At 42.5% G+C, this 24,567-nt stretch overlaps 1 long non-coding RNA gene across 2 annotated transcripts in view; it reads right to left on the reverse strand.

The window, feature by feature from the left end:
- Nucleotides 1–24,567, reverse strand: part of LOC115100180 — a 104,179-nt gene that overhangs the window by 21,633 nt on the left and 57,979 nt on the right. For both annotated transcript variants that reach the window (XR_003858986.1, XR_003858987.1), the window contains exons 2-3: nt 8,282–8,345; nt 4,722–4,972 (exon numbers count right to left, since the gene is read on the reverse strand). This is a non-coding gene — a long non-coding RNA (uncharacterized LOC115100180). The remainder of the gene's footprint in view (nt 1–4,721; nt 4,973–8,281; nt 8,346–24,567) is intronic.

Raw genomic sequence — 24,567 nt, forward strand, 5'->3', positions numbered from 1 at the left:
TAGAGTAATAACTCTTTCAGATGACAAAAAAAGGAAAACAGGGAGGGCAATTTTCAACAGTTTATGTACCTGCATAATTTAACCTACATTTTCAAAGAAGTCCATTTTGAAAAATCCCATGTTGTGCCTGTACCTGCATGGACGTGGATGTATTTGCAGAAAGTTACAACTGCTCACAAGCAGGCTTAACGTAACTTTCTGCATGGTCATTTATATGCATACTTTAAAAAATGAAAAGTAGGTTTGCAAATGATTTCTCTGCCCCCTCCGGAAATGCCTACCTCAAGCACAAGAAAAAGTACATGAAAATCAGGTTTTGTAAAAGCCAATTTATGCGCATAAACCATGCACTGATCCCCATAAGGTCCACGTTACTACTACTACTTATCATTTCAGTATGTAGGGCCCCCTTGGAAGTCCTGTAGAAGTGTCCTGCAGAGGAACGTGGATTAGTGGAATGTACCGTATTTGCCACTGTACCCTCACTAGAGGCTGTTGCAATAGTCCATAAGACCATAAGAACATGCCATACTGGGTCAGACCAAGGGTCCATCAAGCCCAGCATCCTGTTTCCAACAGTGGCCAATCCAGGCCATAAGAACCTGGCAATTACCCAAAAACTAAGCTTCCACAACCATAAAGCGACCCCTAATGGTTAGTGTGGATTTTTGAATTGGCTTTTGAGAGAGCAAAAGCTTTATTCCTTTTGCTCTGCATTACTTGATTTGTGCAGGGGCAAAGCCTTGGCGAGGAACCTTGGCCCTAGGTGAGAGATTTTCTACCAGTTTCATTCCCTGTGGCTGGCTAGTGAGCTATTTCTCTCTTCATGTGATATTTGTTTCCTGGATTTGTTTTCCCTTTTAGGAGAGAGGACAGAGGCCACCTACCAGCTGTTTAAAAGCTTTTCTTCCTCTAGGGCCTTGCCTCTTATGAGAAGACGGATCCTGGTAGTGATTTATTTTTGTAAGGAAGGAGTTTTATTTTAGTGATTGGAGGTTACTCTGACCTTTTTGCAACCTCAGAGTCATCCCTATGCCACTCACCCAGACAGGCTAAGTTGTCCACTGAGCATATCTTGGAAGAAGGAGTGGATGCCCGTGTTGGGATAGAGAATTGAAGACAATGAGCTACCAGTCTGGTGCTCACCCAGCAGAGACAGAGAGGAAATGCCAACCTGGAACGAAAGGCAAAAGACAGAGGGAAAAAAAATATAAAGATCAAGGCGTGGCATGGAAATCCTTGAAGGATTGGGAAGAACCTGTTCACAATACCCAGACACAGCTGTAAAGGTCCACGAGGGATCAGAGGGGGATCCCAGGGAAGAATTCAAAGGACCACAGCCAGCAAGAAGAAATTGTGCACATTGTCACACAGTGATCATTTTACAAATGACTCAGTGAAGTTTTTATTGGAACATCATCCTGGAGTCCCGACTGTTACTGGAACAAGAAGACCAGCGTACACATAATGCCTTAGGCCTCAAAAGGTTTATTGTTCTTCTCTCCAACAGAGGATATGCATTCACAAAAAGACTTAGGCCCAGTACTGAGTGTGAACCCCATTTACCTAAAGGATTGGCTGGGCCAGAGTCACACACAGCGCTACGAGGTGAACACGACACTGTACAGCTACATAAAAAAACGAGAGTCCCTGTTCCATGGAATTTACCATCTAGTTGAGACATAAAGACAAGAAAAATGAATTTATAGTAATCACTTAACTATTACAGTAAAACGTGTTTAGACTGAGAGGGCCCAGATCGGGCAGAGTCGAGGGTTTTGGATTGAAAAGGCGGGACTTGAATTCAGCCAGAGATGGCGCAAGGCGCACCAGCAGGGGAAGGCCATTGCAGGCACATGGTGGAGGAGAAGCCCGCAAATAGGAGCAGCCTGCGAGTATCCGTCGGCTCGCTCTCCTTCCAGGCAGTATTCAGTTTCAGTTTAATTTGCACAAGTTCGTTGGCCGAAGGATCAAAGGCCATTGCAGCTTCCAAATCTGTAATCAGCTGAATGTGCCCGTACCAAAACAATTGCAAGTTGTGAAAGGAGCTAGGAAACTCCCTGGGAAGCAAAGCATTTTCCTTTTCAGCCAAAGTAAAACCTTTTTCTTCCTTCTCATGGCGCCTTTTGAAGCAACTGCCATTTACCGCAGTTCAGTATACAACAGACACAACGGACCACAGGTTTCTCCGTCTCAGCTGCACTATATTTTTCCACCGGGATGTAAACAATACATGCAAAAGGCATTTATGCTGCAAGCTTTTATATGCGCAATACTGAGGCCCTAAGTCCTGCTGTACCATCATCTATTCCCTATTTTATCCTGCAGAGTAATGAAAGCTGGGGACAAGTGTGTGCGATTCACCATTCTGAGAAGTTTCACCGGTGCTGTAGAAAAGTAAGATCTGGAAGATTTTATAACTGAGTCTGCTACTAACCCAAGAATTGTAGAAGAAAGCACCAGTAAAGTTCTATTGATCTTCCCATGAGGAGGTGAAAGGGTCCCTTTCAATGGAATCTGTACTTGGGAAAGGCCCTCCTAGAATGACAGATGTCCAAAGGAAATCAAAACATTTATTGCAGGAGAAAAGCTTTCCAGTTCAACCCAGTAGAAAACTGAACTTGGCCTGGACGTCTTCCAAGACCCTGAGGAGGAGCGTATTCAGTCAGATAGCAAAGAAAAGTCCAAACCACATGAATTCCACAAATGCGGATGCCTGTATGTCAGGTTTCAAGCCTCTGCTAGTGTAAGCTATAATCTCTTAAGTTTCAAGCTTGGCTTTATTTAAAATAGCAATACAACAGTAATGTCCTGGCATACATGTAGCAGGTTTCAACATAAACACAAGTCCAATTACCTAAAAGGACTTTATACAATCAGAGGGATCAATTTCAAGCAGATGTATACATGTTCCGTTCAAGTTACTCACACTGATGTGGTCCATGTACATATAAATAGTTCAGTTCCCTCACTTCAACAAACAAAATATACAATTTTTTCAGTAATAAGACTTCATACATCTCTTGCTTTATTCTCTTGAAAAACTCAACAGCCCTCAAATTGCTGGGAACAAGGTGTTGCTGCCAAAGATCCCTTTTGTAAGCCTTGGAAACTAATCTGGTTCCTCGGGGGCGGGGTTAAAGGTGTTAGTTTCAGATTTTGTGCAAAACCTCCTAGCTTGCTCCAACTTAAACTTATCAGAGACACCTTGTGACTCAAAAGCAGAGCAACAGCCTCTTGTGTCAGCAGCCAACCCTCCCCCTCCACTGTTCATCGTCTACCAGAGCATTTTTGCTCTTACACTATACCATCCTACCCAATGAAAGAGCAGAAATGGACAGAGAGGAAGGAGTGTTTTCTCTTCAGTTCTTGATTTAAGGTTTGAGAAGAAATCCTAGGCCCCACACTCTGGGTCTGGATTAGAAGAAGTATTGGTTAACGTTCTCTTTTTGAATTCTGTCCCTATTTGTAGAAGAGAGAATTGCTTATTCTGGACTTTACACATTGGGAGACATTTCATATTGTTCCCTATTTCTCTCCAAGTGAGAAATGCAGTACCTACTCATTAGAATCAGCACCGAGCATGAATCCAGTGTCTGAGGGGAGAAAAAGTTGCACCTGCCCCACCGGAGGTATGCTTAGCAGTGACACACACCAAGGCCAACGCCATGGTTACTGTCTTTCATACAAAGAGGCCCAGACCCAGGCTGGCACCATTTTGTGTGTAAGAAATTAACAATGGCGCCAGCCTCAGTCTGCCAGTGCCATTTCTAAGCATCCCGACGGCAGGCAGGAGCGACTAGGGAATCCTTCCTACCCTGTGAAGAATAAGAAAACTATGGTAAAGAGGGTTCGGATGGTAGAGAGAGATCGGCAGCGAGGCTCAGGAGGGTTTTTGATTTCTTCTTGTTTTGTTTTATTTTGATCTCTGTTTCATTATTTTCTTTTGTTTTTTTATAAATTTCAAGCTGATATTCAGCGCCACTTAGCCGGATAACTTCCGATTTATCTGGCTAAGTGGAGTGTTTTAAATATTCGGCTGCAGTCAGCAGCTAAGTGGTGGAAAGAGATGAGTTAGCTGGATAACTCTGGTCTCCCTCTAGGCCTGTCCTAAAGTTAGCCGGATAAACGTATGGGATAGCTGTACAATATATCCAGCGGTGCGGCCTTACAGCGGCTGAATATGGACCTCATCATTTATTGTTTGTTTCATTTGTTTTTTAATTTTAAATAAATGGAACAAACACAATGAAACGAAGACAAAAAGAAATGAAAAAAATGTCAGGGTGCAGTCCTAAGGGCTGTACAAAAACACCTTCTTTTAATTGTAGAGATATTGGCCTGCTGGAATTCAGCCGTGGGACTGGTCTCTCTCTGTTCTGAACAAAAATAGGGACTATCAGCTGATTTTCAGGTGAATTTAAGGATACAGAGAACTCTCCCTATCCATGAAAGGCTGAACATAGCCATTTTTGTGAGTTTATTTCATAGTCTGTAACTCATCAATCATATCTTCTGTATATAAGAAAACAATAAAAACAAAATCTGGTGTTAACGCTTTAACATTTTTGAGTTGATGCAACCTGAAGCCATGCACGCCAGTTAGCAGCTGTATTCGGTTTGCCCAGCACCAATGCTTTTTTTAAACACTTGGTTTATTTCCTGCTCAGAGAGGCCAGCAATCGCTTATTACTTTTAGTGACTAGGTCGAGAATCGTTACCTGATAGGGAACTACGATGCTTCCCTTTCTCCCCCAGTCAAAGCGCATTTGGCACACGGGGATTAGCCCTCGGTCTTCTCAAACACTGGTGCCCCAGGGCTAAGAGGAAGGCTCTGGGTCTGGCACTGCTTTCTTGCATGGATGGAGCCCTGCCTGTCAGGCTGACAAGGCGTCTCCCATTACCGGCTGACAAGGCTGACAAGGCGTCTCCCATTACCAGCAGCTCTTTCGGTTCTCCGACATGCTGATGCCTTTTTGAAAAAAAAAAAAGAAAGAAAGAAAAAGGCGAGCAAAGATTCTGCACCCGCTGTATGGCGATTTTAGCGCACTCACCACGGGTGTTAGGTCTTAACAGTAACATAAGTAATAACTTTGCAATAAGAAAGGAGCAAGTGCAGGGGACACGTTGAGCTTTGGATAAGTGCTAATTGAATTCCCACCCTGTTTCTGCTCCGATGTGGTTTCTCTCTAACACTTTAATTTTGAAAGACAGGTTACAGCAATCGGGAGATTCTGGTAACTCATGCAGCGCAGCTGCTGCTTTCTGCACACTGCTGATGGCCGAGCACTCCCAATGGGAAGCAGTGATGCTCTGCTCTTGAACTGGTTCGCGGAGCACGCCGTGCTAACTTACACCTGTGGAAGACGTGAAGTATTTTCTAGCAGTCTCTTTATGCTGGCTGGAAACACAGTAAAATGGAGACCGTTCCTTTACATAGGTGGGAGCTCGGCATGGTACTGCAGCAGACCTTTTCATTACATATTTTATTCATTTCTATTTCGCTCGTGTAAAAGAAGAATGTCATGTGCAAGTTATGCATTAGCAGGCACTTGTTAATTAGCACATCACTCTTTCCTCCATGCAGGAGGAGTAGCCTAGTGGGTAGAGCAGTGGGCTGGAGACCAGGGTTCAAGTCCTGCTGTTCTTCCTTGTGACCTTGGGCAAGTCACTTTACCCTCTAGATTATAAGCCTGCTGGGGATAGGGAAATACCTATAGTACCTGAATGTAAAACAATGTGATATCTCAGATCAAATGTCAGTATATAAAAATAATAAATAAATAGTATGTTTGCTAGTTTCTAAAATTGAACCTCCTACCATGGGCCAGGCGTAAGCATTTTAGCTCTCACACACACTCGGCTGCTGCGTGCCTTTGTGAAGCGGTAGTGTTTGTCTCTAGCTGTTTGGAACCCAGAAGCCAAATGTTGTCTAACAGAAATATCTAAATAGCACTTGGTAGAGTCCTCTTTAAAACACGGAGATGTTTTTTTTTTTTTATACACATATATATAATGAATGGCCATTGTGGACCCAGAGCTTAGTTTTGCAGATGAAAGTGGAAAGTAAGCCTTTGAATCAGAGCTCAGTCCCAGCTTGAGGTGGATGCATGCTGGCTGCTTGTATACTGTGCAAGCAGAGACGAGGAGGAGGCTCGCCATAGGAGCTTGTTTAAAGGGGGAAAAAAGGCATTGCCTGCTATTATGCATTGATAGAATTCACTGTTGTGATTCGATGTTTTACAAGAATTTACCTTCTTTTGTATTCATGAAAGCGAATGCGCCCTGGCTGAAAGTCAACTACTGATCAGAACCCCCAACAACATTCCCAGCACCGGGGGAGTGTACAGAAAAGCAGAAAAAACTGCTTCTCTGTACCGCCTCCCACTTAATATCATAGCCATATTAAGTCGGAGGCCCCAAAAGTAAAAAAAAAAAAATTAAAAATCTTAAAAAAAAAAAAAATCGGCACACAAACCGCGAGTTGGAAAACGGACGCTCAATTTTGCCGGCGTCTGTTTTCCAAAGCCGTGGCTGTAAGGGGTTCGACAACCGACGCCGGTAAAATTAAGCGTCGACTGTCAAACCCGCTGACAGCCGCCGCTTCCGCCAATAAGGAGGCGCTAGGGACCCTAGCACCTCCTTATTAGCGTGGGCCCTCATTTGCATACTGAATCGCGCGCCTAGGAGAGTGGCCTGGGCGCGCGTCGGGAGAGCGGGCGCTCGCCTCGGAGCGCCCGCTCTCCCGCGCGGTTTACTGAATCAGCCCGATTGTCAGCTTAGGCCTCAGTAATTTCACAGACAAAGGGTGCATTTGCCTTCACATCCTCCTGGGAGTTCACCAAGCTCTGCACGGTCGTTCATGAAGGGCAGGAAGAGGCACCAGCATGACAAAAACTCTGTGGAAGTAAGAAGCTAGCCTGGCAATGGAGGAGACAATGTGGCCTGACCTGTCAGCTTCGGCCATGCTATTATACAGTGGTGACAGGATGCCCAGTCCCTGACATAGACCACCGCAACATATAACACAAATGTACTTTATGCTTGTCTGAGTGTATCCATTACCGCTTTTGCATCCAGACTTGTTCCAAAATCCTATTACTGATGCATGCGGCACCTATTGCGAATCCAAACTTGCATACCCACTTGTGCTAAAATTCTGTTACCAAGCTACTGAAAACCTTTTGAAATTCTGTTGCCCGTGTGCTCGCCCCCTGTTGTAAACACAAACTCTGCTGTAACACGTTCTGAACTCTTCTGCCGGAAAAGCAAGGCATAAACATAAACTGCTAATCATGGTCTGTTCCTAATTAAATAAACTTTTAGCAATGCTGAGTGCACAACTTGTTTCAGAAAGCAAATAGAGCAGGAAAGAAAGGGACCTAGTGATGTGGGAAATGCACAGCGGGACAGAAAGAGGACAGCTCTGCCCTGTGCCCTTGAAGGTGGAGGCGCTGGCAGCCGTATTAATGGGTCAAGCACAGTCCAACAAGGATGGAAATCAGCTGGAGTCGAGCCGGAGGGAGGCTACTAAAATGGTCAGTGGTCTTCGTCCTAAAGCATATGGGGGGACCAGACTTAAAGATCTTGAAGGAAAGACTTAAAGATCTGGAGGAAAGGCGAGAATGGGAAGATACGACAGAGACATTTAAATACCTCCAAGGTTTCCATGCACTGGGGCTGAGCCTCTTTCAAAGTAAAGGAGGCTCTAGAACGAAGGATCATGGGATGAGAGTGAAAGTGGGTACATTCAGGAGTAGTCTGAGGAAATATTTATTTACAGAGAGGGCGGTGAATGCATGGAACGGCCTCCCAGTGGAGCTGGTGGAGACAGAAGCAGTATCTGAATTCAGGAAAGCCTGGGATCTCTGAGGGAGCGATGGGAATTGTAAAGCTAATTAGTTGGCTGGACGAGCAGACTAGATGGAGCATGCAGTCTTCTGCCGTCATCCCATGTATGTGTTTTTATATAGAAAGAGGGAAAAAAATCCATAACTAATGCTTAAAAAGCATTGGAATCAAACAGTAAGGATGAGTTCCAGTAGTCTGCTGGGTAAATAATTATGAAAACAAGCAGGACTACGTGTTCCTTGGGACGTGTCAAGTAATGCTGTGGGCATTCAATGTGTTTACAGAAAGTGAAAAAATGTGGTGGCACTCACCACTCTATCCAGGACATTTTAATCAAAAACACAAAGATGCCGAAAAAAATCAAGTTAGAAAGCAGTTCCCAAGCAGCCAGTCTTAGGGTATGGACCAGACCAACACTACCTCAACCTACCTTCCCTGCTTACTCACATCTTCAGCGCTGGTAAAGATTGCATTGCAGAATCTGACACACCCCTCTAGGAGAAAACAAAAAAGATACAACGATAAGAGAATCAGAAAGTCCAAGTGTGGGTTACAATTGCAACTCAGGTGCTCTCGAGTAACCTGCAGGTGTGTTGTATGTGCATTGTGTCATGACCGCAAGCTGCAATTACTTTAAAACTGTGCCAGACAAATACGCCATCACCCATGCTGGCAATGCAAATTTGCCAAGCTATTAATTTCCTTTAGCCTAGTAATCCTTCACAGATACTTAAAAAAATGAATGGAGGCATATAATTATGAAGGCTCGCCCCTCTGAGGATTCCTTTCACAATACAGTGTTGTTGGCATTATCTACTTCAGAATGGTATGAAAAGAAGCGTCCCATGGATTGAGCATGGCCCATCATTGAAAAGTCTTCCAACTTTGTATATAGAGATAGCGACAAACACACACACACACTCTCACACTCTCTCTCTCTCTCACACACACACACACACACAGTCGCAATATGATAGATGAACTTTGGAACCATTTTTTTAAAGTTATCTTTCCAAATAAAAGACTTATTTTTTCCTTTCTTCTGTCTTTATTTCTTTTTTCCAACACCTCAATGATATCTCTAAAGGGCTCGATTCCCCCAAATTTGGAAATTAGAAAAATTTATTGGCAAAATTATTGAACAGGTTTGCCAAATGAAAATAATCATCTCCTATGTTTAAAAACATGTCTCAGAGTCCCTGTGCATCTTGGGAAAACATTGATAAACCTCCATTAGATGAGCTTTTAGACTCTCCCCTGCTTGGAGATTTGTCATATGCATCAGCCTCATTACAAGGGGAAAGTGCATGACCCTCTTTATCCCGTTTTAGATGTCGAGAATCACTCTCCCGATGTCAGCAGCATCTTGAACTGCTGACGCTAACACACTGAAAGGTTTCTACCATGATGTCAGCTGGAGCTAAGGGCAATTTTTATTTACACTTCAGTTATTATGTTCCTCATTTAAGAATACTCAAAAGCACCTATGTGATCCAGTTCCACAAGAATCAATAACACAAAGAAAAAGAAAAAAAATTTCATTCCTAGTGCCTGAAGCACTATTACAATTAGAAGTCAGTTAAAGAGAATGCTATATATAGGAGGTGGAGAAGGCTGACATCCATACAAAATTACATCATTTTTCTATACTTTGCCTTGCCCTCATTGCCCTGTCAGCAGTCCTGAATGTCAAGAGGAATAATCCTTCACAAACAATATCTGCCAGCTTGTCGCTCTCTGAAATGTTAGTCTCCACTTTACCCCTCCTAGTTCAGAATACATTGGGAGTTCATTATGATCTGAATACAGCAACTTAGCACAGGAAGGTTAAGAAGACGAGGGGAGGATTGCTCTTCTTTCTCACTCCCATATGAATTAATGGAAGCTGTCTGCCATTGGCCTTAGCAGAAGTAAATATATTTGATTCTGAGGACTGTTTGTGGTAAATAAAAAGCACTTATTTAGTTTTACCAGGGTTAATAAGTGTTTGTGGGCCTGCATATCTAAGGAAGGGTGGAGGGTGTTAATGGACGGTCTATGGTGGATTTTCCTCTTGTGCTCATTTCTCAAGCCATAATGAATATTTTCTTTTTATGGTGAATAGCTCACAAATATCAGGGTTTTGTTTTTTTTAAACAAATGTTTCCATTTGTTTTATTGTATTTGCCCTCTAGATACAAAAAATGAATTTGGATAACTATAGCTCTTTTTTCCTTAATGTACTTTTCATTTGACTTTCAAAGCTAATTAATTTAAAATTCATATATTGAAAAATATTTCATTCCCAGTAATATTTGCATTTTTTGTTTAGACATATTAAAGCCTTATAGCCCCAAAGTCCCTGAGCTGTCAGTAAGAAACAAATAAGAACACTAATAGGCACCTAAGCAAATTTCTTCTCGTGGTGGTCACAAATACATAGCTATTCTTAATTTATTAGCACCATTTTTTCTGCCATTTTGACAAACATTCCATTTCTTGTTTGAGAAATCCAAAGTGTGCACAGACTTGGGACTTAGCATTATTAACATAAAATATGCCATAAAGTCCAATAGAATATACTAGTTCTCCTGGTACTTCATGTTCTCCTGGTTGAAAAATGGCACTGGCCAACTCTGAGAGTAATGCCTATATGTTTGTGGCTGTAAAGCATACAGCCATAAACCATGTGGCCTTATATGGCCATAAAACAAAATGGCGTCTCTCTGAGAGCAGATCGATGACATTTTTCAATTGGGAGCCATAGGGCAAGAGTGAGTGGAAAATGCTCCTTTCCCTTTTTCCAACAGAGACCCCCATGGAAGGGGTAAGTGGAATGAGGGGGTGGGGGACAGAGGGGCGGGGGGGCGGGGGGGTGGTAGAATTTTTTTTAATACTTTAGGAAAATAATGCGTTATTTGCTGATAGTGCACACTATTCGCTAAAATGAAAATATACCAAGGTTTCCAGATATTTTTTAATGACTGGATTTTTGGTTTGGTTATAATTAACCAAACTGAAAATCAAGTCATTCGACGCATTTTACATATTCATTTTAAACGAATGCACATTCCTAATCTACATGCTATTTACAAGTTAATTTTCAAAGGGGTTACGCGTGTAAAATTAGTATATATGGGCCTGATTTTCAAAAGCATTTACTCGTGTTTTACACGTGTGCATGAGCCTTTTAAAAATCACCCCAGGGGTTCTATGTGTAATTTGCAAATGCAGACTTCGTCCCTAAGTGCTGTTTTAAAATCGGGCAATATAAAGTAATGAAGCTTGAGGATTTATAGAATAGACGAGAGCAGGTGTGGTAAAAAGACACGCCATTTAAAATTATATATTAATTGTTCCATAACAAACACCAGCATGAAGGAATAAAGTGACATAATAACTACCATCTCCCCAAATCGACTCCATATAAAAACAATGGTATTCGTCTCCAATGTTGCATGCTCAGTGCTGATGTAAACTACTGTGGCCACTAGAGAATCATTCCCAGCCCCTCCCAATCCTGGACCACAGTCTGTTGGATCCAAATGAAGAGAAAACAATAATGGAGTCACATAAGATGTATCATACAAGTTCACCACATTCATTGCTTAGCATGTGTAGCAGGACAGATAACCTTAAACAGAAATAATCGACCCCCATCTAAGATTATATCACCTGAAATTTAGCTTCTTTAGAAATCATTATCAATTTAAATAAGTTTTTATTAGGGTGTGTCTCTATGCTGCCAGCACCCTCTGTAATGTCTTTGGTTTTCACCATTTCCTGTTGTCCATTGCGATCTTTCTGATTTAAAATTCTGAGCTGATGGTTTTTTATGCAGTCATCATAGGCAGTCATCATAGGCAGTTAGCTTGTCATTGTAGGTATCTAGCTTATGAGTGGCTGAAATTTAGTTGCGAATCAGTTCATGGACATCTGGTTTATAACATCATGTCCAGATATGTCATTGGATATGACTGAGCCTTTTGACAATCAGAAGGACACTCTAATATCAGAAATTCATTGTCATTTGGCTAGAGCTCATTTCAAATCTGATTAGATGGCAAGGCTGTCAAAATGTCAGACCTTATATGGTCATCATGGTCTGTTTAGCAAAAGTCCACATTAATTTCCTGAGTTTTACATCTGCAGCCAGTTGTTTGGACATTTTTCACAGCTGTTTTGGAAGGTCTCAGGTCTTTTACTATTCAATAACAATTGCTATATAGCACTTTCTAGAGCTGAGCAATAGGAGAAATCTAATATACTGTCAATGTGGCTTATAGAGAGGTTCTCTAAATTTCTAAATGCTTTCTGTTAATTAGTTAATAAAATAAAGCAATATTTATCTTTTTCAATTTTGTTTGATTTTAAAATTTAAATCAGTTATGAACCAGACAACCCAAGCAACGCCAGGCAATTTTCAATATATATACACACATACATATTTATGTATTTATTTATTTATTTATTTTGTGTTTTTATATGCCGATAATCGTTTGGAACATCTAATCGGTTTACAGCGAACAGCAATTCAGCAACAGGCTTTACATATAACTTAGTGAACAGCAATTCAGAAACAGGCGATATAACTTGGTAGTCAATGTAACTAATAGCTATGAGAAGAATAATTACTAGGTAGAACTTAGTTTAGATTAAATGGAAATAAAGAAAGTATATCTCTTGCTAAGGGTACCTTACAGTTATACCTTTGCATTGACCTGAGATGACGTTGATTGAGTGATGGGTTGGAACACATGTTGAAATGCACAGCTGGAGCAGGCCATTGGAGGATAAAAGACTGTATGCATTCTAATGCAATATCCAGGCAGGGTGTGAGGATGTTATGAAGACCGCTGGAGTACCAAGGAAGCTATACAGATTGCTGATGAGAAGGCTCAAGCTGAGGCCGATGAAGAGATGAGGCAGCTAACACACACACACTCACACACTGCAGATCCCAGGAAGGTGAGGGCTGGGGCGGACTACCAGAGAACAGAGAAGGCCATGGGCAGTTGGCAGAGACAACCAATCCCAGAAAGTACAAGCAGAGAAGGAGAGGCATGGGAAGTATTCCTGCTGCAGCACAGTGGATCTGGCCATTGGTTGTTAGAAAATCAGTAAAATGAACTGAAATCATGAAAATAACCTATAAATGTGGAGGTCCATTATCAGCCTGCACACTAGCAGGGTATATGCAGCAGCATGATACCACTGTTGAATATACTTGGCTATCTTCAAATTAGCTGGATGAGATTATTCGGCTAACTTTAGTACAGGTCAGCGGCATGACCAGAGTTAGCCGGATAACTCTGCTCCTCCCTGTCCGCCCCCGGAATGCCCCTGACTTATCCAGCCAGATAAGTGGCTGAAAATGCCATTTTTTCCATTAGACAGATAACTAGGTTATCCGTCTAAATGGCTTTTGAATATGGACCTCACGTTCTCAGATGCAAAACGTCTGAGAGTAGGAGGGCAATGTTCAATGGCATTTACCCAGGTAAAATAAGCTGACTGGAAATTTGCCTTTGCAAATGTGGCCGGAAGTATCCGCAATTCATACGCTCAGCTGCACTGAAAGGAGGGGTTCCTGTCGGGGAGGAAAATATCAAGCATATATAGGATTTCCAAAAGTACGCGTGCTATTTTTTCCCTGCTCAGCCACTTGCACAAATAGGTACAAAGTCCGCAGAAACTTTTAACATTTCGCATCTGCTGCTCATCTTCAAAGAGAACAATGAAGGTTTTTTGCCATTGAGAATTGGTATTAAAGTAGCCCACGCACTTTGGGATAGATTTTCAAAGGGTTGCGCTCGTAAGATACGTGCGCAACCCCCGAAAACCTACCCCTGCCGCCCCCTGCGCACGCCGAGCCTATCTTGCATAGGCATGGCGGCGCAGGCAAGCCCCAGGACGCACATAAGTCCCGGGGCTTGAAAAAATGGGCATTCCGGGGGTGGGGCCATGGGCGGGGTGCCGGCCCGGGGGCGGGACCGAGGCCTCCGGAACAGCCACGGGGCCGGGGGATGGAGAGGCGGCGCGCGCTAGTTACGCCTGCCCGGAGGCAGGCGTAACTTCTCCAACAAAGGTCGGGGGGGGGGGGTTTAGTTAGGGCTGGGGGGTGGGTTAGATAGGGGAAGGGAGGGGAAGATGCGGGGGGGCGGAAGGAAAGTTTCCTCCGAGGACGCTCCAATTTCGGAGCGGCCTAGGAGGGAACGGAGGAAGGCTGCTCAGCTTGTGGCGCGCAAATTGTACAAATGTGCACCCCCTTGCGTGCGCCGACCCTGGATTTTATTTATTTACTTATTTATTTAGCATTTTTATATACCGACTTTCCAATAACAGAATTACTGATCAATTCGGTTTACATTTTAACAGAACAATAACATTGACAAGTAAATGTCTTACAAAGAACAGGTCGATATAACTTGGATAAGTAAATATGGGGTTAACCAGTAAAGATACATTGCCTAATGTAGGTAAAAGTAAAAGATACAGTGCCTAATGTAGGTTAAATAAACAGTTGCTAATTATAAGACTAGGTTATGATCTTCGACTGCCATAGTTTACGTGAGTTCTATAGAAGATCTAAATAGCTCTCAGGTGGATAAGCATTGGCAGGGATGTTCCGCAGGAAGCTGTTATGGGAAAGCTTGGTTGAACAACCAAGTCTTGAGTCTTTTTTTAAAAGTAGATGAGCATTGCACTGCTCTGAGTTCTGGTGGGAGAGTATTCCAGATTTTGGGGCCCGCTGTAGAGAAGGCTCTTTTTATAACAAAAATCGGGCATAGATTTGTTCTCACCGGGTTGCGTGCACAAATCCACGCCCGCGCGCATGTTATAAAATCTGGCCCTTTGCATTGCAAATTGTTCCCTAATTCAGAGAGCCATAGAAATGTTTTAAAAAGCTGATGCCCAGTCGCATTTGCATTCAAACACACACAACATCTAGTGAGTATTCGCTGGATGTGATGTGACTAGGGCAGTGCACACCTTGTTTGAGGCTCCTCACAAATAATTTGCATGGCTCTGCTCATGAGCCTTAAGATTAAGGATAAAGTCTTTTAGATTTCAGCCCTCTCTCAATGAGTTGCCAGAATTTTTCCAAGGAGTTGATTCAAACAGTTGGCATGGCCAACGTGCAGCCAAGCATCTTGATTTCAATCATCAGCAGAAGCCAACGTGGCTAATCCGTCCGGCCGAATCATCCCCTTCTGGTGCATAAAAAAAACTGAGACAAAAAAAAGAGAGGTTGTGAAAACAGCTTGAAATGGCCCCTAAGGTATCATCTGCTCTGGATTGGCATAGCCTGTGAAAGCTAAACGAAATACAAGCAATTACCAAATATAAATTAATTCTATACGCAAAAGAGTGAAAAAACTTTATGTACATTTTTTTTCTGTCATTTGTAAAACAAAAGATTTTACAGCACATCGGTTTCTTCTTTCCCATTCACTTCCTTGTTTTCATTGCTTTTGGCAGGATCTCTATTGCCATAATTCCCCCGGCCTCATTGACCTGTTGCTGATTGATCCCTGTAATCCAATCCATTTTCAACAAGGCACTTCAGGTCCAATAGAAACAAGGGCCTTGCTGATTGTTGGGCTCCGTTGCAGCTGCTGGAGCCACAAATCCAAAGAGAAATATTTTGCATGCATTTGAAAATCTGTTATATAAAATAAGGGCAATACCTTTCGTTCATGAAAGGGAAATGTAAATACAGATTTGATGGCATATGCATATATCATGTTGATTTGCTTCAGAGTTGCCCCTGCAGCATTCCATTATTTTGCTTCGTTGGCCTATTGGTGGCGTTCCTCATGATCAAACAGACCATTGAACAAAAATAAAACAAGTTTTCTTTTTTTCCTCAGAATTGTTGGAGAGTTTATATTTAAAGAACAAACCCACGATTTAAATTTAATTATTATTATTATTATTTTTTTTTTTTTTGCCATAGCCTCTTGGAAGTTGCCCCTTCCAAAATCTAGATTGCATAGAGATGCAGCTTGATATTTCAGAGTGCATGCTGCAGGTTTTCTCAAAAGAGAATTAGAAATCCCCATTGTTAGAACCGTGTTATGTGCAAGACGAGCCACAGATGTCAGCAAATAAGGACCACTAGGTCCACTCAGCACACCCATTTGTGCCTGCCTACTGTGCTGACACAAATCTTGCTCCATCTGTGATATTTTCTCTCCCTCCTCCTACCGCTAAGCTCCCCTTTGTATATGTCCAAACTCATTTTTTTAAAAAGAGGCCAAACTACCCTGATGATTTTGTTCTCTGCTTTAGAATTGTATTGAAGTACTTCAGGATTTGATATGCCCATTAAAACTCCATATTGTGGGTACGGTTACTCATTTCAACCTTGCATATCACAACCCGCACATAGCACTGTTGTAATTATTACAAAGAACATAGAAATGATGGCAGAAAAGGACCAAATGAACCACCCAGTCTGCCCAGAAGATTGTCAGTGTCTCCTGCACTGTGCAGGTTACCCTCGTGCTTATCAGTTTACCAGACTGTAAAAGTCAGGGCCCTCAGATGCTGTTTGAATCCAATTTTCCATAACCCCTGGCGTGGAAGCAGAGAGCAATGTTGGAGTTGCATCAAAAGTAGCAGGCTTAGTGATTAAGAGTAGAAAGTGCCGCATCAGCAAGTTACCCCCTTGCTTATTTGTTGCCAAAGCGTAAATGTCAGGGCCCTCGGTTGCTGACTGAATCCAGTTCCCCTTTTCTCACTGCTGTTGAAGCAGAGAGCAATGATGGAGTTGCATTAACAATAACAAGGCTTATTTGTTAAAGCAAGTTACCCCCAGTTACTTCCATGCACATTTTTTGTTCATTTCCATCCTCTGGTTTTTAGGGATCCACAGGGTTTATCCCATGCCCCTTTGAATTCCTTCACCACCTTGAATTTTCATCTTCACCACCTCCTCTGGAAGGGCCTTCCAGGCATCCACCACCCTCTCCATGAGGAAATATCTCCAGACATACACAGTATAGTCTGAAGGAAACAGTGGAGCCAACTGTATGTCCTGAAAGTCCCGGTCGATCAGTTCCCATTATAAAATGAAAATTCTGCAATCCATGGAATTTTTCAATGTTTAGAGGAAACTCCGATCTGGCCAGCATTTCGATATCAGCGGCTGCTTCAGGGAGTACAACTTATGTTCCACAGCTTCCAAAAACGTTTCTAAATTTAAAACATTCAAAATATGAAATAATTCCCAAAATTTTGCAATGTTCAAACATTTGATATACTCACACGTGGCATTCGCCTACTGACTTCATACAACAAAAATGGCTGGCAGTCGCTTTTAAACCAAAAGAATCCAATCAGATGCCAGCTCATTTATTCACTTGGTTAAATTCTCTGTCCGTCATTCAAACCTCTTCCTGGATTGTATGTTTTTAAAATGACGCCGGTCATTCGTTGCACCAACCATGTGACACGGGCCAGCCAATGGCATTGGTAGCTCCTGTTACATAGTAGGGGCTAAAAGCCACTGGCGCCATTTTGGTTAGTGGCAGCTCTCGAACCGGGTGCACAGATTGCTCTCGGGCCCCTCGCTGGACCACTAGGGGTTTTGCTGAGTCTTGGGGGGAGTCGGGAGGGTGGCAGGATGGGGTGGGAAGGCATGGTGAGGTGGGGGTGGGCAGAATTTTGAAGGGGCAATTTTTTGCCCCTTCAAAAGTCGGCCACCTGAAGCGGCCACCTCACCCTTCTTCATTGGCTCGCGAGCGGCAGCGGCGCCCCCTAATGGTCGGTGCCCTAGGCCTAGGCCTAGCTCGCCTAGTGCTTCCACCGGTCCTGAGTACAAGAATTGCAATTTAGCTCAGAATCCTAATTCTTGTTTATTTATTTATTAGATTTATAGCCTGCTCACATGCAAAGTGTGAGTTGGAGTAATCTGCATAAAAACAAGGCAGCACAAGCATAGGCACAACACATCCAACACTCGAGGAACTAACATCAGGTCCAAAAGATATAAATCAACCCCCACTCTAGAGCCAGCAATCAGAAGAAAGGCTAAGAGGAGAATTAAATCCTCCTAAGCAAAATGTCAATATTCCGACTGCGACAAAAACCTCAGGACAAACGTACTCACATTCACTTCCTTGTAACCAAAGCGGCTAATGCAATTTAGCATCTTTAGCACCAAGTTCAAAAGTGTTGCACTTAGTTTGGAAATTTTGGGATTGGGCAGGTTTCATCTGCTCCTGATCATAGATCACACGAATAATAATTTTTAAATTCAAAGAGAAAAAGGCAATGTCTCTGAAAACAGTCAGGAAATGTACCAGTTTTTCATGATTTCAAGAGTTCTCAGTGAAACAATCTAGGGCCTAGATTTATCATTTCGCTATAATTATAGAGAAATGATCGCCCGTAGCCAAAAAAAAAGAGGCGAGGAGGACGAAAGTGCGCACGGTATCGCACGCCACGGTCGCGGCCGCACTGAACGCCAGTAGAAAAGGTGTAGGTATTTCCGGCGCTGCTGCCGGCCCCTCATTTTACTAAACCCCACCCAGACTCCTCCCCTCTCCCTCATTTACATTTTAACTTCGCGATGCGGTAGTTGTCGCATGCGTTAGTGCGTTTATCGCGATTTTGAAAAATGACCCTGTAGATTAGGCTAGTTTTCCCAACCCTCTCCTGGAGTCATCCCTAACCAGTCAGGTTTTCAGGATATTCACGATAAATATGCATGAGAGAGATTTTTATACCCCAATAACTGCAAATCTATCTCATGCATATTCATCGTGGATCTCCTGAAAACCTGACTGGTTACGTGTGTTTCAAGGAGAGGGTTGGGAAACACTGATCTAGAATGACAATCCCTTAAACCCTGTCTACTGCAAAATCCCTGGATTAAGGGTGTGATTCAGGTTTGTAATCCTAAATCACAACTTCTGTGGCCACCATGAATCATCCTCCCCGATATATGGCTTTCAGCAGAACACTTTTTCACATTTAAGTGTTGGCTTTGCATTTAAGAAATGAGCCCCTAACAAATGTTTATTTCATTCAAGAGCTGCAGCATGCTGCACAGGGCTATAATTAAATGAAATGTCTTGCCATGACACAGGACCTTTCAAACAAAATCCCAGAAACGAATAGTATAGATATGTAGACGATATCAGTGCCTGCTCTTGTTTTCTGCAAGGCAGAAGAAAAAGAGTCAGCGGATGAAGATCTCTTTCAGCCGGATAGTTTGTCTGAGCAGAGCTGGGGAAGCCAATTCAGACTGACCAGCAGAACCGCTGCCAGGCCATTTGGCAGCTATGGCCAAGTGAAAAAGTGCACCCCCCCTCACCCTGAACACAACACACAACACCATAAACTGGGAGACTGTTCACGGTAGGGGGCTTTAATTGTAATTTTTTATTTTGTCTCTGCACTTTTCTCCTGCCCTTTAGGCTTCCAGCTCAACCAGAACCACTACAACGATCCTGGCACCACGAGCCTTATTTCTTTATCTAATTTATTTTTTAAACTTTATAACCTGCTCTATCTACAATTCTAGGGGTGCAAAATGATATGCATACTAAATAAAACCTATAACCATCAAAAGGTTCACAAGCAAAACTATTTATGCATCCATGGCACAACTAGTGTTCACGCTATTTAAATGAGTTAGGTTTCCAATGTTGGAATAATGTGCATGGAAAATATTTGCATCTATCTTATGGATAGATCATAGAATTCAGAATCATCAAACCTCTCCAATGTACACTTGGTGAGAGACTGCCAGCCTGAACCGGGTTACTTACCCACCTACAGACTGTGCTGCTGCTTTGTGGCAGATACAAAGTCAACACCATAAAGCACACACAGGAATTTCAAAATGAAATCCCAGCACGATCCTTGCTGGCTCCAAAGTCCCCCATTACAGCCTTGTGCCGCCCTCCCCCAGGTGTATAATTTTTAATTGTAAGATTTTATATTAGAAATAACTGTAAAGTACAGTCTTCTGAGGTAAAAATATCTTTTACAACAACCTGTATATTATATTTACATGCACTGTTGTGGAGCCAACAGAAAACTGCAAAAAAGCAAAATAGGCACTTTGTACACATGTTATTTGGCCTACGGCATGTTGGGTGTGGGCAAGGCCCTCAGAAAACCATGAACAAACTGAATTACAATTACAACATAGTGAACATCTCATACCAAAACTACCAGAACTCAAAACAGTAACAATCCTTTCTTTGGAAAGGCAACACTACAAATATTGCACCAGGCCCTGAAACACCAATACACCTCCTGTTAGGAAACTAGAACAAGCCAGGCTGCTATAGATGCCTACACAGAAATTATATGCCAGCAGAATACCTCACCTCAGTCAAAAAGCATAACACAGATAGACTGTCTCCAAATATAAAGAGGCAATAAAGTATAAATGGAAACCTGCAGACAAAAAGTAAACTGGAAGCCACAAGAAGCAAGACTGTATGCAGTGCAACAATGGAAAAACAGAAACATCACCATTCCTCATAAAACATCAAACAATAAAATCAAGAAATAGAAATCATCAATCATAATAGTAAAACTAATACAAAGAATACATATTTCAAAACAGCTGATGAATAGAACATCTAATAATTAAAAACTCATAAAACCTTTTCAAACACTAACATATTTCAAAAGAGCAGATATATCAATTAGTACCCAATAATTAAAACTAATAAGGATAAAAAAAATCCACAGCTTTCCATACCTGGGAATTTTTGATTTTACCGCTAAGCTCCCCTTTGTATATGTCCAAACTCATTTTTTTAAAAAGAGGCCAAACTACCCTGATGATTTTGTTCTCTGCTTTAGAATTGTATTGAAGTACTTCAGGATTTGATATGCCCATTAAAACTCCATATTGTGGGTACGGTTACTCATTTCAACCTTGCATATCACAACCCGCACATAGCACTGTTGTAATTATTACAAAGAACATAGAAATGATGGCAGAAAAGGACCAAATGAACCACCCAGTCTGCCCAGAAGATTGTCAGTGTCTCCTGCACTGTGCAGGTTACCCTCGTGCTTATCAGTTTACCAGACTGTAAAAGTCAGGGCCCTCAGATGCTGTTTGAATCCAATTTTCCATAACCCCTGGCGTGGAAGCAGAGAGCAATGTTGGAGTTGCATCAAAAGTAGCAGGCTTAGTGATTAAGAGTAGAAAGTGCCGCATCAGCAAGTTACCCCCTTGCTTATTTGTTGCCAAAGCGTAAATGTCAGGGCCCTCGGTTGCTGACTGAATCCAGTTCCCCTTTTCTCACTGCTGTTGAAGCAGAGAGCAATGATGGAGTTGCATTAACAATAACAAGGCTTATTTGTTAAAGCAAGTTACCCCCAGTTACTTCCATGCACATTTTTTGTTCATTTCCATCCTCTGGTTTTTAGGGATCCACAGGGTTTATCCCATGCCCCTTTGAATTCCTTCACCACCTTGAATTTTCATCTTCACCACCTCCTCTGGAAGGGCCTTCCAGGCATCCACCACCCTCTCCATGAGGAAATATCTCCAGACATACACAGTATAGTCTGAAGGAAACAGTGGAGCCAACTGTATGTCCTGAAAGTCCCGGTCGATCAGTTCCCATTATAAAATGAAAATTCTGCAATCCATGGAATTTTTCAATGTTTAGAGGAAACTCCGATCTGGCCAGCATTTCGATATCAGCGGCTGCTTCAGGGAGTACAACTTATGTTCCACAGCTTCCAAAAACGTTTCTAAATTTAAAACATTCAAAATATGAAATAATTCCCAAAATTTTGCAATGTTCAAACATTTGATATACTCACACGTGGCATTCGCCTACTGACTTCATACAACAAAAATGGCTGGCAGTCGCTTTTAAACCAAAAGAATCCAATCAGATGCCAGCTCATTTATTCACTTGGTTAAATTCTCTGTCCGTCATTCAAACCTCTTCCTGGATTGTATGTTTTTTAAAATGACGCCGGTCATTCGTTGCACCAACCATGTGACACGGGCCAGCCAATGGCATTGGTAGCTCCTGTTACATAGTAGGGGCTAAAAGCCACTGGCGCCATTTTGGTTAGTGGCAGCTCTCGAACCGGGTGCACAGATTGCTCTCGGGCCCCTCGCTGGACCACTAGGGGTTTTGCTGAGTCTTGGGGGGAGTCGGGAGGGTGGCAGGATGGGGTGGGAAGGCATGGTGAGGTGGGGGTGGGCAGAATTTTGAAGGGGCAATTTTTTGCCCCTTCAAAAGTCGGCCACCTGAAGCGGCCACCTCACCCTTCTTCATTGGCTCGCGAGCGGCAGCGGCGCCCCCTAATGGTCGGTGCCCTAGGCCTAGGCCTAGCTCGCCTAGTGCTTCCACCGGTCCTGAGTACAAGAATTGCAATTTAGCTCAGAATCCTAATTCTTGTTTATTTATTTATTAGATTTATAGCCTGCTCACATGCAAAGTGTGAGTTGGAGTAATCTGCATAAAAACAAGGCAGCACAAGCATAGGCACAACACATCCAACACTCGAGGAACTAACATCAGGTCCAAAAGATATAAATCAACCCCCACTCTAGAGCCAGCAATCAGAAGAAAGGCTAAGAGGAGAATTAAATCCTCCTAAGCAAAATGTCAATATTCCGACTGCGACAAAAACCTCAGGACAAACGTACTCACATTCACTTCCTTGTAACCAAAGCGGCTAATGCAATTTAGCATCTTTAGCACCAAGTTCAAAAGTGTTGCACTTAGTTTGGAAATTTTGGGATTGGGCAGGTTTCATCTGCTCCTGATCATAGATCACACGAATAATAATTTTTAAATTCAAAGAGAAAAAGGCAATGTCTCTGAAAACAGTCAGGAAATGTACCAGTTTTTCATGATTTCAAGAGTTCTCAGTGAAACAATCTAGGGCCTAGATTTATCATTTCGCTATAATTATAGAGAAATGATCGCCCGTAGCCAAAAAAAAAGAGGCGAGGAGGACGAAAGTGCGCACGGTATCGCACGCCACGGTCGCGGCCGCACTGAACGCCAGTAGAAAAGGTGTAGGTATTTCCGGCGCTGCTGCCGGCCCCTCATTTTACTAAACCCCACCCAGACTCCTCCCCTCTCCCTCATTTACATTTTAACTTCGCGATGCGGTAGTTGTCGCATGCGTTAGTGCGTTTATCGCGATTTTGAAAAATGACCCTGTAGATTAGGCTAGTTTTCCCAACCCTCTCCTGGAGTCATCCCTAACCAGTCAGGTTTTCAGGATATTCACGATAAATATGCATGAGAGAGATTTTTATACCCCAATAACTGCAAATCTATCTCATGCATATTCATCGTGGATCTCCTGAAAACCTGACTGGTTACGTGTGTTTCAAGGAGAGGGTTGGGAAACACTGATCTAGAATGACAATCCCTTAAACCCTGTCTACTGCAAAATCCCTGGATTAAGGGTGTGATTCAGGTTTGTAATCCTAAATCACAACTTCTGTGGCCACCATGAATCATCCTCCCCGATATATGGCTTTCAGCAGAACACTTTTTCACATTTAAGTGTTGGCTTTGCATTTAAGAAATGAGCCCCTAACAAATGTTTATTTCATTCAAGAGCTGCAGCATGCTGCACAGGGCTATAATTAAATGAAATGTCTTGCCATGACACAGGACCTTTCAAACAAAATCCCAGAAACGAATAGTATAGATATGTAGACGATATCAGTGCCTGCTCTTGTTTTCTGCAAGGCAGAAGAAAAAGAGTCAGCGGATGAAGATCTCTTTCAGCCGGATAGTTTGTCTGAGCAGAGCTGGGGAAGCCAATTCAGACTGACCAGCAGAACCGCTGCCAGGCCATTTGGCAGCTATGGCCAAGTGAAAAAGTGCACCCCCCCTCACCCTGAACACAACACACAACACCATAAACTGGGAGACTGTTCACGGTAGGGGGCTTTAATTGTAATTTTTTATTTTGTCTCTGCACTTTTCTCCTGCCCTTTAGGCTTCCAGCTCAACCAGAACCACTACAACGATCCTGGCACCACGAGCCTTATTTCTTTATCTAATTTATTTTTTAAACTTTATAACCTGCTCTATCTACAATTCTAGGGGTGCAAAATGATATGCATACTAAATAAAACCTATAACCATCAAAAGGTTCACAAGCAAAACTATTTATGCATCCATGGCACAACTAGTGTTCACGCTATTTAAATGAGTTAGGTTTCCAATGTTGGAATAATGTGCATGGAAAATATTTGCATCTATCTTATGGATAGATCATAGAATTCAGAATCATCAAACCTCTCCAATGTACACTTGGTGAGAGACTGCCAGCCTGAACCGGGTTACTTACCCACCTACAGACTGTGCTGCTGCTTTGTGGCAGATACAAAGTCAACACCATAAAGCACACACAGGAATTTCAAAATGAAATCCCAGCACGATCCTTGCTGGCTCCAAAGTCCCCCATTACAGCCTTGTGCCGCCCTCCCCCAGGTGTATAATTTTTAATTGTAAGATTTTATATTAGAAATAACTGTAAAGTACAGTCTTCTGAGGTAAAAATATCTTTTACAACAACCTGTATATTATATTTACATGCACTGTTGTGGAGCCAACAGAAAACTGCAAAAAAGCAAAATAGGCACTTTGTACACATGTTATTTGGCCTACGGCATGTTGGGTGTGGGCAAGGCCCTCAGAAAACCATGAACAAACTGAATTACAATTACAACATAGTGAACATCTCATACCAAAACTACCAGAA

The sequence above is a fragment of the Rhinatrema bivittatum genome, chromosome 10, assembly GCF_901001135.1.
Source record: "Rhinatrema bivittatum chromosome 10, aRhiBiv1.1, whole genome shotgun sequence".
NCBI lineage: Eukaryota > Metazoa > Chordata > Amphibia > Gymnophiona > Rhinatrematidae > Rhinatrema > Rhinatrema bivittatum.